This window comes from Nesoenas mayeri (assembly GCF_963082525.1).
Source record: "Nesoenas mayeri genome assembly, chromosome: 2".
Classification (NCBI taxonomy): Eukaryota; Metazoa; Chordata; class Aves; order Columbiformes; family Columbidae; genus Nesoenas; species Nesoenas mayeri.
This window is the reverse complement of record NC_137543.1, coordinates 118970737-118986891: the sequence shown is the minus strand read 5'-3', so window position 1 is coordinate 118986891 and position 16155 is coordinate 118970737. Positions and strand designations below refer to the sequence as shown.

At 40.9% G+C, this 16155-nt stretch overlaps 1 pseudogene across 1 annotated transcript in view; it reads left to right on the top strand.

The window, feature by feature from the left end:
• Positions 1–314, top strand: part of LOC308053338 (collagen alpha-4(VI) chain-like) — a 50255-nt pseudogene extending 49941 nt beyond the window's left edge. Inside the window, exon 35 of the transcript in view lies at positions 142–314. The product of the transcript in view is annotated as a collagen alpha-4(VI) chain-like (transcript). The remainder of the gene's footprint in view (positions 1–141) is intronic.
• Positions 315–16155: the final 15841 nt, after the last annotated feature.

Sequence of the window (16155 nt, the reverse complement as noted above, 5' to 3'; positions counted from 1 at the left end):
CTTAATGAATCTTTGTAAGACCTTGAACAATGGCTACCTCTTTCATCTGCCTGTTTGCACTGAACATTACTTTTTCTTGAAAGATCCACCTTTGTCAGCATTGTAATTTCATTAAATTTGTCTCTTATTTCCCTTTTCCAGATGCATGTGACCTTGTTCAAGATAGTGGAGAATGTCAAAATTACATTCTGAAGTGGTACTACAACAAAGAGCATAAAGTGTGTGGTCAGTTCTGGTATGGGGGCTGTGGAGGCAATAAAAATAGATTTGAAACGCAAGAAGAATGTGGATTCTTGTGCATAGAATCTTCCTAGTGCAGAGATGCTTAATTTAATTCTTCAGTTACACCATCAGGGTGATGCGGTTGGACTAGATGATCTCCAGAGGTCCCTTCCAACCCTAACCATTCTGTGAAAGAGAAAGCTTTACATAGCTACTCAGCTCCCACGTTTCAGTTGAAAGAAATACTTGCTTGTGAAGTTATCTAGTAACTTAATAGTGAAAATAAAACTAATCCTCAGTTGATCTGATATAGTATGTTGAATGTTGAGAAACTTTTGTTAGCTAACAAGGTATTGTTTAAAAGGGATAAAAGTATTGGAACTTTACTTTCTTCCACAGACACCAAAATGTACAATTTTAAATGTACTGAATAAAATAAAACAATACCTCAGAGACTTTAATGAAATAACATTGGACACAAAAGACTAATGTCAACATGTTTTTATACATTTGCTTGCATATATCCTGCTTATAGAAAATGCCAAAAGCATTTAGCTCTCAAATGATATAGACTTACTAGAACTTACTTCACTTTGATTTAAAGGATTTTAAACTATAGGGTCATTCTTGGCTTTTGAATTATTCTGAATAATCCAAGATGTTAATAAAATCAGTCATTCTCAAATAGTTCACTTCAGCTGTTCTTGAAACAGATGTAAACTTACTCTTACAGTGTGGCTTCTCGTGTAAATAAGCATTGGTCCCTTTCCCATGTTACCAAAGGTTGGACAAGTGAATTCATTTTAGAACGTTAGATTTTTGTGATTGCTCTTGAGGGAAAGAAAAAATCCTGAGGACATCTTCTGATTAGAAATAATAAATGCAATACCCTGCAAAAGGGTGGAACTTAGCTAAGCTTTCACACCCTGCTGACTTGCCCAAATTCTGCTGTTGCCCGTTTTATGTCTGTAGAAGTTATGGTGCATTTAACTTTGTCACTCTTTATCTTTGTAGAGGTGGCTGTGCTCACCTGGAATTTTGTTCTTCTCTGTATTTGTCTACAATAAAATAGATAAAATATCTTTAATATATTTGTGTAGACTGCTGGATAAGTGTTCCTCAACGAATTTTTAAGGAACATACTTGACCTTGGATTTCCAGAGCCTGGTGCTTTTGGTTCACCCAGAGAAAGTCTATTGTGTGCAGTGACTTGGAACAGAGTGGAGTCTTGTGAGGCTCTGCCAGCCTCAAGGCTGCCATATTGCTGAGCAACTCACTGCTAAAGGTGACAGTGCCACCCGAGGCAGTGCTCAGCTGAGGAAGGGCCAAAATGTCTCATGGGTTACTGCTGCTGATCCAAACTCTGAGATGGGTGAGTTGATGAAACTGTTGGTCTTTCAGCCTTGGATTTTCTTGCAAGTGATGGAATGGGACTGTCATGGAGCATGAGATAACCTGCTCTCTCTTCTTTTTCTATATGTGTCTGGAAAGTGATACTTGACGGAGGGTACCTTACCTGTTTGTTTTGGGGCTAGAACTGGTCTAGCAATAAGTTGAACCTGGGTTTGCTTTTAACTACAATATATACAATGTTTTTAATTCTGAAGTGGTTAATATCTGGATTTCAAAAATGCTATTCTTTGTGTCTTAGAGTTGTTTCTCCACAGATGCTGCCAGTTGGCAGTAGTTTCTCTCCTTTTTCAAAATCAATGGTTCCCTCCTCTTAAGCCAGATGTACATGAGAAGTGAGTTAGCCTTTTTGGAGATTTAGGTTGTTTTTTTAAATGAGATTCACATAAATTATGTCTCTAAGACAGCTTGGCACTTTGACCTCCTGTTTCCTTTAGAACTTAAGTATTCTAATTTTCTTCAGATAAATAATTCTTTTCCTTGGAAGGGACAAGTAAAAAAAAATCTAACATCTCTGTTCTTGTAGCAGAAGCAATTTTTGGTGTCTTGGATTCTCTTTGGCCCAGGAGACACTGAGTCCCCTGATGAATCTCAGCTACCTGCAATCCATCTCTTTCAGCTGGCCCTTGTTATCTGGGGCTAGTCTTGCTGCTGGCTTAAAATTACTGTTTCTCATTGAGAGAAGAGTCCCATTGCATGGGATCCTCTTCCTCAATAAGGAGAAATGTCCATGTCTGTGTGAACTAACTGGCTTTTTGTACAAACATCTTCCATCTTCCATCTCCTTATCTGAGGCTGGTTGAGGATCCTCTTCCTAGAGCAATGTAAGAGAAGACCAACCAGCTGACCCCTCTTGAAGAATGACTCTCAAAGCCCTAATCTGTTTTTCCTTCTTCTTTCATTCCTGACATAAACCCCCTGGGCTCTTTTCCAAAGGGAGGAATCTGCTAGCTACCACAAGCATTTGCAGGCTTTTTTTTTTTCCTTTTCAGACATATGGAGTACTACAGGAATTCAGGTCAGTTACACAAGGTATCATATGAAAAGACTTACTTTACGGGCAACTGACCAGACTTCTTTTATTGCTGCATTTCACTGAGTTGCGAAACATCAGTGTTTGGCAAATGGTAGAATGTTTTGGGGAAATACTAAATTCTAGTGCCAGTTAAATATTCTGGTGTTACTGCTTCTACGTACTTAACAGGCTTTTGTGAGAAATCTAGGTGCTGAATTTCATACGTTGTCTGATAATGTACTTTTGGTGCTGTGGGTGCTTAAGCTTCAGAACATTGCTCTAGATAATGGAGTACCTAGTACCTACGTTTTTTGAACCCTTGGCAATGTTCTGTCCTCTAATTAAAGCAGTCTTCTGAAGATGTACCCACTCACTGCTCAGTTGGGTGAATTAAGGACAACCTCTTCTTGCTCAATCCCAAATTCCTCCCAAACTATAGAAGAAACATTAATCTCTCAGAAATAACAAGGAAGTGGCTTCTTTATGGACGTTGTCAGAGGCTGTGTTTAGAGTCAAGCCACACAGAAATCTATTTAGGGAACAATTTAGTTTTGCCACAGTAAACCTGTGTCTGATGTTTATGCTGGCGAGGGCCTTAGTTAAGATAATCTGTCATTTAAAAAGTGCAAGAAGGTAGATATACTAAACCTAATGCTACTACTGTAATATGTCAGCCCAAATGCACATATTCTATTTTGTAATAGAGTTTTGTAATCCAGAGTAGCTGAATTCTGAGGCCCAGTCCTTTGAAAAGGAAGATGATGAACAGAGAACAGATCTTCTTGGGACCAAAACACTGTCTCTGAGTTCTGCTTAATCAAAGTGAGTAAATTTAATGCCCCTGCTTATTTGGTTATTTTTTATTATAAGGGTTATGATGATGTGAAAATGCTCACAATCCAGTACTAAATTGTAAAAGGTTTCAGATTGCATCTTATATTAATTATACCTAGTGATACATATCTTAATTAATTTAATGCGACTAGGTTGGTTTAGAGCAAGGAAAGACGTGAAGCATTTTAAGGGAAAACATCCAGCTTTCTGGCTTTGTGTTATTTTCTACCTCCTGTTGCAGAATTTGGCTACATATCTGACAGGTGAATTGACCAGCTTTTCTATTGAGGAAGGAGCTCAGCTCTTCTGAAACATGTAAAGGTTAAATTTTACCTTTTGTAACAAGGCCGGTACATGTCCTGGCTATCATTTGGATCCTGTACAAATGGAATGTAAGACTTATGTTCTTCCTCAAGACATGAGGTCAGTGCCATCGCATCTTGGCAAAGTGTGATGCATGTGCAGGATTTTAATGGGACTGGCAGTTACCAATGCGTAAGAAGTCAATGTTGTTCTTTTCACTGACCCATAGACCCTTGGTGCTTGCAGCATTGCTGTTAGTGACCTGGTGCAATTTCTCAGCATGTGACAGTCCTTCAAGAATCCCAAGTCCTGGAGAGCAGGGGGATAATATGGGGCAAGGAGAAGCTATCTTTGGTGGAAGAGAATCAGGTCAGGGAATGCTTAAGCAAGCTGAACGTATTTAAGTCCATGGCTGTGATGGGATGCACCTGTGAGGCAGCTGAAAGGTTTAGCTGCGAGGCCATTCTTAATAATCTTCTATCAGTGATGGCAATTGGGAGAAGTGCCCAAAGACTGGAGGAAAGTAGATGTTCTTTTCTTCAAGAAGGAGGACCCAGGGAACTACAGGCCAGTTAGCCTCCCTCACCTGGATCCCTGGGAAGGTGACAGAGAATCTCACCCTGGAAACTATTCCAGGCACAAGAAAGACAAGAAAATCATCAGGAGTAATCATTATGGATTAACCAAGGGGGAAGTCATGTTTGACCAACTCAGCAATCTTCTACAATGGAATGACTGGCCTGGTAGATGAGCAGAGAGCAGTGGATATCATCTACTTGGACTTCAGTAAAGCCTTTTGACACTGTCTCCCCTAAGATCCTCATAGACATGCTATTGATGTGTGGGCTTGATGAGCAGTGAGGTGGATTGAAAACTGGCTGAAAGGCTGGGCCCAGAGAATAGTAATCAGTGGTGCAAAGTCTAGTTGGAGGCTGGTCACTAGCAGTGGACCACGTGGGTCAATAGTGGGCTCGGTCCAGTTTAACATCTTCATTAATGATCTAGATGATGGGGTAGAGTGTATGCTCAGCAAGTCTGCAGACGGCACAAAACTGGAAGAAGTGGCTGATATACCAAAGGGTCAGGCAGCCAGCCAGAGTGATGTGGACATGTTAGAGAAATGAGATTATAGGAACCTCATGAAATTCAACAAGAAGCACAACTTCAAGAGCTCCTTTCTTATTTTCCATTCAACATCAGCTCAACAAAGGGAAGTGCAAAGTCCTGCACCTGGGAAGTAACAGCTCCCTGCACCAATACATGCTGGCACCACCCAGCTGGAAAGCAGCTTTGCAGAAAAAGACCCTGGGCGTCCTGGTGGACACAGAGTTGAATATGAGCCAGCTATGTGCCCGTGTTGCAAATGCTGACTGTGTCCTGGGCTGCATTAGTTAAAGTATTGCCAGTAGATGGAGAGGGGTGATCTTTCCCTTGTACTCAGCAGTAGTGAGGCAACACCTGGAGTACTGTGTCCAGTTCTGGGCAACAGCAGCAAAGGAACACAAGGATGTTGAAGGGACTGGAGCATGTCACGTAAGAGGAAAGGTTGAGACAGCTAGGACTGTTCAGCCTAGGGAATAGAAGGCTCAAGGAGGATCTTATCAATATATATAAATGCCTGAAGGGAGGGTGCAGAGAAGACAGAGCCAAGCTCTTTTCAGAGGTGCCCAATGACAAGACGAGGCAACAGACACCAACTGAAACAGAGGAGGAGGTTCCCTCTGAACATCAGAACTCTGAACTTTTTTACTGTGAGGGTGACCAAGCACTGGCACAAGTTGCCCAGGGAGGTTGTGGAGTCTCCATCCTTAGAGATGGTCAAAACTCATCTGGACACAGTCCTGGGCAACTGGCTCAAGGTAACCCTGCTTGGGCCCTGCAGGGAGATAGGACCAGATGACCTCTAGAGGTCCCCTTCAGGCTGAGCCATGCTGTGGTTTTGTGACTGTGTAGGTACTGCTTCTGTGGGAACTCTGCTAACTGCCAAAATATACAGCAATTTGTCTCTTGTTAAGACAGTGAAACAATTTGCCATGAGAGCAAACCAGCTATTGTGATTAGAAATTTTTGCATTTAAAAAATAAAAGAAAAAAAGCACAAAACCATTACCATAAGTTTGTGCAGTTTGTTGGACACAGAGCCCTTACCAGTGTGTGACAGTCAGGAAACCCTTTCCTCTTTACCACGAGGGCTCTCAATATTTTCCCTTTTTAGGTCGTGTTTTTCCATTCCTTTACTGCATTAGCCATTCCTGCTGCTACCTCTTTCACTGAGGCTTACGCAAATACATTCTACTTAATGACTAGTCCTTCATGTCCACAATGGAGAAAAAGAGCTTCATTTGTTATTTTGGGACATTCTAGTAAAATTCTTCCATAACAGGTGCAAGTACATGGCATTAAGGCTGAACAAGGTAGTGTCATCCAGAGGCTGCTTTGAATGACCTGCCCAGACCTGTAAAGCAAACTTAGAGCTTGGAGGGAGCTGTGTCTGCTTTCAAAATTGAGTTACTTTGTGTTGTGCTAAGAAGTACGTGTAACACAACCACCCACCCTTGCTTTTTAACAGATCATACATGCATATATAACACATGTACAAATATAGAAAAGCTCCAAATGACTTTCCTAGCTAGCCCTGCTCTTGATTGCTCCAGAACAACTCTGCTGCCTACAGTTAGGTTGCCTAAGTGAATCTAGCTGGAAAACAGGTTTCCAGCAGCAATTGCATGTTCTGGTATCCAGCCACTGTCATAAAAGTTATGTAAAAAATTCTTTTTAATTAAAACCTTTTGTTTATAACTAGCAAAACATTTACATTATTTGCTTCCTCTTCACTCACCAAGTGCTCTGCATATCTTGCCAAAAGCAACCAGTTTTAGCAGCATTTTCTGTAACTCTGAATGGGGGACAGCTGGACACATCATGCTTTATTGATGCATGACAAGCCAAACTCAGAGTCCAATGGAGGAACATGACTGACTCCTGCAAAGAAGACAGATTTCCCCATTATTTTTCTCTGCTTAGTAACTTTGTCTTCCCGTGGAAGGGCTGTGGCTGCTGAACCAGCCCCGCACTGTCTGCTTCCACCTTTGCAAGGGCAAGTGTAAAGCTTTCTTTTCTACGAATAAATTGTTGTGTAGTGCCTGAGGTACTTTAACCTTTGTTTTGCTGAGGGCCTGCCATTTGCATGTCTTTTGGTAGCAGTACTAACTGGGAGGTCACTGCCTCTCCTTTGCTATCTGTTCGCCTTCTCAGATCTGCTGATGTTAAGGTTATGTAACCCACTTCTGACAAAATAATCCTGATTTGGGGAAAAACTAAACAAAAGTTTAGCAAGTCTCAGGGCTAAGCCTGAACATTTTACCTGATGGGATTTGGGAGTTCTCATGTAAAAAGTTTAGCTGGTAGATTTGCAGGGTGAGATACTTCCCTGGAGTGGAAGAGAGGATGTAGAGGCTGATCTCTTCCTATAGTTTGTGGTGGCCAAAACAAAGTCTTTGTGACTTTGGCAGTGCAGCTGTTGCAGTCTGTACTTGTTGAGGCAATGCCACTAGCACCATGGCAAACCTTAGCTTTCCCTAAAGGCAGCAAAAATCCCTTGGGAATGTGATGGGTTACTGATTATGTGGTGGAAGTGGCAGAAGTGAAGAGTATTTAACTTGCACTGAGGCTGATTCCATTTTCATAACCATGTGCTTATAAACCTGATAACCTAGCACAGCAGAGCAGTGTTATAGCAAATGATATGCCACTGAGGGAAAGAGCAGAAGAAATAAGAACAAACTAGTAAGAGACATCTCCAAAAGGGCATTTAAGAACACACTTCGTCTGAATTTGTTTCATTTTCAGGAATGAAGAACTGAATCTCACTTCTTCAGAAGACTTGTTTTCAAAGTGTAATGCTAAAAGAATTAGTAGTAGGTGTGGCCTCATGGATTTACTAGAAATTTCATGAATCAGAGGAAATGGCTTCAAGTTGCACCAGGAAAGGTTCAGATTGGAGATTAGGAGAAACTTCTTCACTGAAAGAGTTGTCAGGCATGGGAACAGGCTGCCCAGGGAAGAGGTTGAGTCACCATCCCTGGTGGTGTTCAAAAGATATGTGGACTTGGCAGTATTAGATTAACAGTTGGACTTGATGATCTTAAAGGTCTTTTCCAACCTAAGCAATTCTATGATTCTGTAGTAGATGCAGCAGCAGCTTTCTTAATGCTTCCTCAGATAAAAAAAATAAACTGGAAAAAGATCTGTAAAAATCACACACAAAATATTTCATACTGAAGAAACAAAGTGAGATAATGACAAGTATTCTCTACATGATGATGGCTGCCACTGAATACAGAACAAAAGTGGTCATCAGACATTCTTTCCTGTCTCTCTTCTCCCTCTCAACTAGGCCATATCTTGGAGCAGAGCCTGTCTTACTGTGGAAATGTGGTAGCAGTCTCTAACAGAGTTTTTAAAGGTTGTTAATTTCATGCTTGGATATTGTAATAGTCCAGATCTTTGTCAGGTGTGTCAGGTGAAGGCACTGTCCCAGCCACTGGCAGTGGTGTTAATGTTGTATTAGGCTATCCATCAATGACAAATCCAGGAATTTTCACAAACTGCGAAGCTGATTTGACTAAGTAACACCACGCTGGGCTCTTTAGTCAAAGGAGTTTCTCTGCAGATGCAAATCCATCCAGGTGCCACCTTCTATTCATTAGTATTACCTCTACTCTGTGCAAGTTCAGTGTCTGCTGCCCGTTTTATCTTTCCAGACCAATCTATGTGCCATTTTCTACATGGTATGTGCTCTGCTCTTGGGACCTGCTCTTTCTCATGAGATGAAAGAAGAGAGAAGGAAGAGTCCAGACAGTCTCTGAACCTCTATAGCAAGTTTCTTGGCAGCTCCATAGCAGTGCTCCTCTCCAAGAACTCCGCAGGTCGGTCTGTTAGCAGATGTACATCACTGTCTCTCACTTGAAGCCAAAGGAAAGATCCAAGTGACCACCTTCACCACGTACGTCCACTGTTTTCTGGAGTCAAGCAGCATTGTGAAGCATCTTGTATGACCTGTTTTTGTCCAGACTGCCTGCTTTCTTTCTGGGTATATGCGTGTTTCATGCTTCAGAGATATCTGTTGACAATTTTCAAGATCTTAGAGAAAATAGAGGATTACTTACATCCAAATCCCATCCCCCCTTTTTTTAGAAAAAAATCTTATTGCTATCTCCAAAGTGCGTCTAGTGGAAGATCAACTCCATTTCATTTGAGAAATATGGTGTTTAATTGTGAAGCCCAGGGACTATTTGGTGTCTTTATCAAATTAAAACATCTGTTAGGTAGAGGCCGTGTATTACATCTTTCCAGATATTTATTGCAAGCCTATACAAATAGCTGAGAACACATGAACAACCAGTTAACTCAGATCTACAGGAAGGTAGGGCAAGGGTTTACCGCAACACTGGTATGAAGAAAAAGATCAAGTGTTCTCTAGGGGAATTTAAGGGGGAAATAATAACATATGATTCCTCTTCTTTAATTAGTTTTCATGGCTAATTTAAACCACAGCTTTAAATTCTGGAAGATTCTCTTTTCTTTGCACTTTTGGTGACAAGAAGTCTCTTAAATTGCCACAGAATTCCAAGACAAGCCTGTGCTAGCAGCTGTGGCCCCAATGGCAGGTCTGAAGGGCCATCAGGAGCCAACTATCTAGATAATTTCTGTTGAAGTGCAGGACTGCCGGTGCTGTCAAAGAAGATGTCCTAGCAGTGAAAGATGACGTTGCAATTATCCTATCCCTGTTCTGGTCCTGTCTCCCTATCTCATCTGTGAGTAACTTACCCCCAGCATCTGTGATGGAGTGCAGCAGCCTCTGCTGCACTCCTTAAATTAGCAGTCTGAGCTCTTGAGGAAACAAAGTGCTTGGCTGTAACTTTGTTGGAGTTTTAAATGAGCTACTGGCTTTACATCCATACATATTGCATTGCTGTACATTACACCAGAGTTTGTCCAGAAGTGGCTGGCTCAGAGCAGAGTCTCCTAGCCAAGCAGTAGTAAAAGGAACCGTTACCAGGAAATGCTGTTATATCAGAATTTCTTGTTGATAAGGAAGAGTCCCAAAGTATTCCTAAACTGCATTGAAAAAAGAAAGGTGCACACAGTCAATCCAAGAAAGCTAAATCATGGATACAAACTCGTCCAGATACCTTTATCTCCCATCTGCATCATACCTGGCCTGTTCAGGCTCAGCTTCTGCTGGGTAATTTACATCTACCAGCTGATCGTGCTGGAGGCCTATGTTGTTGTGGAAGAAGTGTTGATGTCTTGCATGTTGTGAAAGGGAGGCAGGAATTTGTAACACCTGATCTCTGAGTCCCAGAGATTCCAGTCTGTGTCACACTGATTGATTCAGCAGAGGTGGAACAGAGACAACTGTATTTGCGAGCATCTCATGAGATTGATATACTGATGTCCCTCACAAAAAAAAAAAAAAAAAAAAAGGCAAACCCAAAATATTCTTGTGATTTTGAAGGAAACTGGATAAGCCCTGTGAAGGTGAAACACAGCAAAACCTACATTTCCTCTGTAAATATCTTGGAGAATATTTCCATGTATTTTACTATGTGAGGTGTGGTCTGTGGCTGAACATGATGCAGCTTTTTGCTTGTACACTGGCTGCCCCTGCATCAAGAAAGCATTTCAGGATTTTGGTAAATCAAGGCTTTAATTTACTATGAAATTCTTCTCATGGTGATATTTCCTTTGAAATCAATGGAGATAAGTAGTTAGTGCTGTCAGGCCCATCAGCCTGTGGGATTATTAAAAATAGTATTTCCCGTGTCCTGCAATATCATCCACTAGCAACACGAAGTGGAAATAAATGTGAGAACAAAAAATTGCATTCAAAAAATTTCCAGTTGCCTGTGAATACTCTACAAGTCTACAAATATTTTGAGATAGCCTCAAAGACTCTAGATAGATTTATAAGGCTTTATTTGGATTTTTCTTCTTACAGCACCTGATTTTAGACTTAAATTTAACAGGTTTCTGTATGTTACATAGACACAGAGCAACTGCAGTTTTTGGCTAACTATCATCTATACACTAAACCTATTTTTTAAATTCCAAGAAGTGTCTGTGATATTACAGATGTATTGAATTTTGAGAAGTGAAACAATGAAAGCGCAGTCCAAGAGTGCAGGATAGCAAGGCTGGAATTATCATGGTGTAAAATGAGGCACTCAGAGCAAACAAATCTCTGTAGTAGCCCGTTTATTTTCCCTGATAGATTCTAATGAGACTGTGCAAATGCCCCATCCCGCAACCAGTTTGGTCAAGTCTTGAAAAATGGTGACTGGAAGTGTTAGGATATTAGTCTCAGCTAGGGAAGAGAGCACCAGCAAGCCTGATGACACTGGAGGAGCTGCTGGCCACTGCCTCACTGCTGTGGATGTACAGAGCTGAGGAATGCTGTGGGAGACTGCACTGCCAAAATCCCAGAAGACAGATGTCGTGGAGGAACAAGATGTGAATTACAGAGCTGCTGCTCCTGGTGTCTGAAACAGCTCAGCCCTGAAGGTCAGTTTTGCATTTGGGCCGGAGAAAAAGGGGTGGGAGGTGAAGAAGGGAAAAGAGAAAGGATAGGAGGAGGGCAAAACAGCAAATACATATTTTTTTTAAGAGGCTTCCAAACCACCAGAATGTATCTAATAATATTGTGGGAGGATTTTTTCATCACAAATTAATTGAAACCCTATAAAAGGATATCAGTCTCCATAAGCCATTTAGGGACCCTGATGGTCTGAAATGTTTCATTCAGACACCTTTCCCTTTGTCTGGTAAGTGTTATAAACTGTCTCTTCTGCTTATCAGAAAAGGATTTATTTAAAAAAACAGCAGCAGAAAATTTATCCTTCTGAGAAATCTGTCTCTTTGCTAATATGTCACTCTGCGAAAGCTTTGGTTTGAATTTCTGAAATTACTACTGATTTTCTCTAAAAGCTATTGGATTTGTGCTTTTTGGTTGTTGGTTGGTTGGGGTTTTTTTCCTCTTTCTCCCTCTGTAGTATGCATGTATATTCATATTTAGTTGTGAACACATACAGACACAGGCTAACACGAGGCACTGAGGATTTTGAAAGGATGGTGACTTAAGTAAATGAAGTCTTTCAGATTTTATTAATATTATGCACATGGATGTAGTTATGCATGAATGGTGGTAAAACCTTACACAGCTCCAACACTTAATAAAAGCAATGTTATTATAGGAGATGAATGATATCCACTGATAGTAGTGGCCTAGCTATGAGAACAATGCTGGGTGATCCTTTTCTTGAAAATTAAAATATTTAAAATGTAACTTAAAGATAATTCATTTGGATTTGATAAATAGAAAAGAATTAGTTCTGTGAGTGGAAGGAACGAGGAATAGTATATGTAATGACAATGCATGAAAATCAGTAGTGGGTATCACTTTCCAGAATATCTGACTAAAAACTGTAAAACGACAACTATAAATGTAGCAATGAACAATGAACCTTAAACTTACAAGCAGTAGTGAAATAAATATAATATTATATAGGGAGAATTTGGAAAAAATACCACTTCCAAGGGTACTGTAAGAGCAGAGTAGGTTATGTAGGCTGTCGTTCACTGGTGGTGTCCTCCTGAACATGCGTCATAGAGACCTGTAGTCTCTTGCGGCTGACAGGGCTTCACAAAGACTTGGTCTCTGACTAGTAGGATTTTTTAAACACTTACCTGCCTGCTCGCTAAGGTCTTCCAGAAAGAGGGAGCATCTCCCAACTTCTTTGGCCCTCTGGAGGAGCTGCTCATTCCAGTCCTGACCAGCAGACCCAGCTCCTGCAGAGGTGTGGAGCAGCATAGGTATGGTGCTTCTTGCTTCTGTTCCTCTCTGTCATGGGAAGAATCATCCTGAATGCAGCACCAGAGCTCCCTGAAATTCCTTGGGCAAAACTGTGGAGAACTTCAGCTCAGTTGTGCAGAAACAGAGTACCACTTTCTCCTCCCACAGTGGCTTGGGCTGACTAACTTATTTTATTGCACCCTTCCAAGGGGAATCTACTTGCTTTCCAAATTATGTCAATTGTTTCCTAATCACTCTTATACATATATGTGTGTTTATATATCCATATTTAGCAAATAACATACTAATAACCCTGAAAATAAAGTATGATGTAAAAGATGAAGGAATAAGTTAGAGATTAAAAACAGCACCCTTAAATACAGTATGAACCTGTGATTTCTAAACTTTGGGAGCATGTGTGTGCCTTCACCCTTCTCTTTCTTTGGGCTTACTGTTCTTAAGAGTAACCCTTAAGAAACAAATGTCCCTTTCTTCATCCAAGTTTACTTGGTACCTAAAAGCATTGCTCAGTAATATGAAATTTCTCCTTCAAGAAGCTTTTATAGGAACAATGGAATTAACACTGTTTCTGTGTCCATTCAGATGGGCAGACATTCCTAAATGAATTGCCCTTTTTAGCCATTCGTGTACAAGTATTTTGAAGTTTTACAGTGGCATCATTTATTGAGTACTTTGACTATTATTACTTTAGTTCAGAGACAATAAAAAATTGAAGATATTTCTAGTAGTCCTGCATTTCCTCTGCTATGCTTGAGAGCAAAATTTAAAATCAGCTATTCAATGAATAAGCTTATTATTTTTTATGAAATAGATTGAACGTTTATGACTTGTCAGATAAAATGAAAACAAATGAAAAGAAGCAGAGTTTATACTCATTATTTCAACTGTTACTTCAGATTTTATTGATACTAAAACATTCTTAGAGCAAGCGTGGGCCAAACAATACTCTCAATTATACTGTAAATCAAGATCCTCCATCCTGTGGAGGATGATGGAGAATCACTGTAGTTTTGCCACATATATGAAATAGCCATAAAAGACAAGAATAACAAGGCATACGAACACAATATCCCATTTCGGCTATCTGAAGTGACAGCAAAGATTTCTTGCAGAGCCAGTTACCAAAACTTTAATCACCTAGCAGCTGAAGATGCCCATTTCCCTTTGGTTCTGGGCAAGGACTGCTCCCACTGATGGTAGAGATCCGTCAACATAAAGTTTTTCAGATTTCCTCCTTAGAAGACAGAGATTGAGAGCTAGCTCTCGTACACCGTCCTGCAAGAGACTGTGCTTTATCAATGCTGTCAGAAAAAGGAGGAAATGTGGCTTTCTAGAATTTTGGGGGGCGAAAGTATCAAATTACTTAGAGCAGCACGACAAGTCCCTGGTTAGTCTGAGGCTGAGCCAGGCAGTTTTGTGCTGGGCTGGGGTCCAGGTGAGGAGGGTGCTGGGCTGTTTCATGCCTCAAGTGCAGCACAGGGATGGACTGAGAGTAAGAGACCACCCTGCAGTGCAGCCTCCAGAGGCAAAGGGCAGAGGATCCAGGTAGGGCTTCTCCAGGACCTTTCTTACTCAGCTCTTCCCCACAGGTGAGCTGTTTTCCCAGGAGCCTGACCCAGTCCACAGAGTTGCTGGCACCAGTTCTGGCTCCAAGCACAAGCAGCTGTGAGCATAGTATTTCCATAAAGCAGGATGTTTACAGGCATGGACAGATAATAGCCTGAGATTGGGATGAATATTTACAGGATAACTTACTTAAAATTTCCTAAGAAAGACTGGAAATTACTTCTGTGAATTATTTTTTTGCTTTTAAAATTCTGCCAGCTGGCAGCCGAACTGACATGCAGAAGACTTCACTTTATAGAGAGGATTCAGGGTGACTGATCCCCCGGAGATGCTTGAAGTTCTGGTTTACATGCAAGGCTGAAAGCACAACACAGGCCAGACTGAAATAGCCTTTATCTGGCATAGGGTTACTCCTGCAGCTCTTCAAATTCAGTGTAGTGCAAATAGAAAAGCTCAGTGTTAAATGGGACTTTTCCTCCTCCTTTCATACTGGGTATCAAGAGCAGGAGCAAAATTCAGGAGAGCTATCACCCCTTTGGTTATTTGTTTATTTCCATAAGCTTTCAGCATATGAATGCTATTACCCAGTGGATGCCGAATATCAGCTAAAAAAGATTCACACTGCCTTGGAGTGCAGTCTTGCTCCCACTAAAATCAGCAAAAGCTGGATCATCTTTCAGTATTGTGTAAAAAGCTTCTCACTATACATTGCTTTTTTTTTTTTTTAAAAAAAAAAAAAAAAGCCTTTGATGGAAGATAGTAGTATTTCAATATAAGATACCCATCCTTCCTGAAATCATAAACATGCCTGTTCATTAAGGGGTAATAGCTGTTTAAAAGATACTTTTTTGTAATAATACTTTTTGTAGTAATATTTACTGTTTGATTAACAGGAGGCTATTTAAGTGCTTTCCACTTTCATCCAAATTTTAAAAAATTACAAAGCAGGATGCATCTGAACCTCAGTAGAGTTGGCTTTTCCTGATACACACATGTGGTTAAAGAGCAGTTTCTTTACTATTCTGACCGTGGCCAATCTTTTCACCTCCCTCAGAGAGGATACTCAGAGGACTCTACCTTGAAATCAAGATGCTGTTGGCTTTGTTCTTCATCTTCTTTGAGATGCACATGTCTGTTTCCCAGAACACAGGTATTTTATTATCTCTTTTTTTAATCCTATTCTTAATGGGGGAAAGAAAAACCTTTGCTCACCATTTTTGCACTAAATAATGGCCAGAAGCTGGAGAGGGTAAAGAAACTTCTATGCAGAGTAGCCAAAGCTGAGTTTGGATGGCAATAGGTGAAGTTTGAGGTGTAAGATGTGATGTGGGAGGTGATGTGGGAGGTAACAAATTGTGAGGTGAGGTTTGAGATGAAGTTTCAGGTAAGGTGTGAGATGTAAGGCAAGGTTTGCGGGGTGAGGTGAGGTTTGAAAGGTGAGTTGAAGTGTGAGGTGAGAGCTGAGATTTTGGGGGTGAAGTGAAATTCAAGATATGAGCTGAAGTGTGAGGTGTGAAGTGAGGGCTGAGGTGTGTGAGCTGAAGCATGATGTGAGGTATGAAGTGAGACACTGAGGGGACAGGAAGGATGAGCTGAGCTGGAGTGGGGTGGGGCTGGCCGTTTTCCCAAAGTGCAGCCTTGCCTGGGAATGGCAAGGGAATAGCTTGTTAATCCATGTTTCTTCTGAAACAGCGGACTCTCCCATTCTTGGAAAATTTGACATACATAATGTTCTTGTGCACTAGAGAGAGTAAGCAAGCAAAACAGAAAGGTAGAGGCTATATCTTAGTCCTGCTCTCCTTTATGCTATTAGGTTGCGAAGTGAAACTATGCTCGATGGAGTATCTGGCTAATTTTGTCATGGTGCGGTTGACTAGAGATTTCCTCATCTGCAGGCATCTATTTTTCTGTGTGGTCACTAGCACATTTAA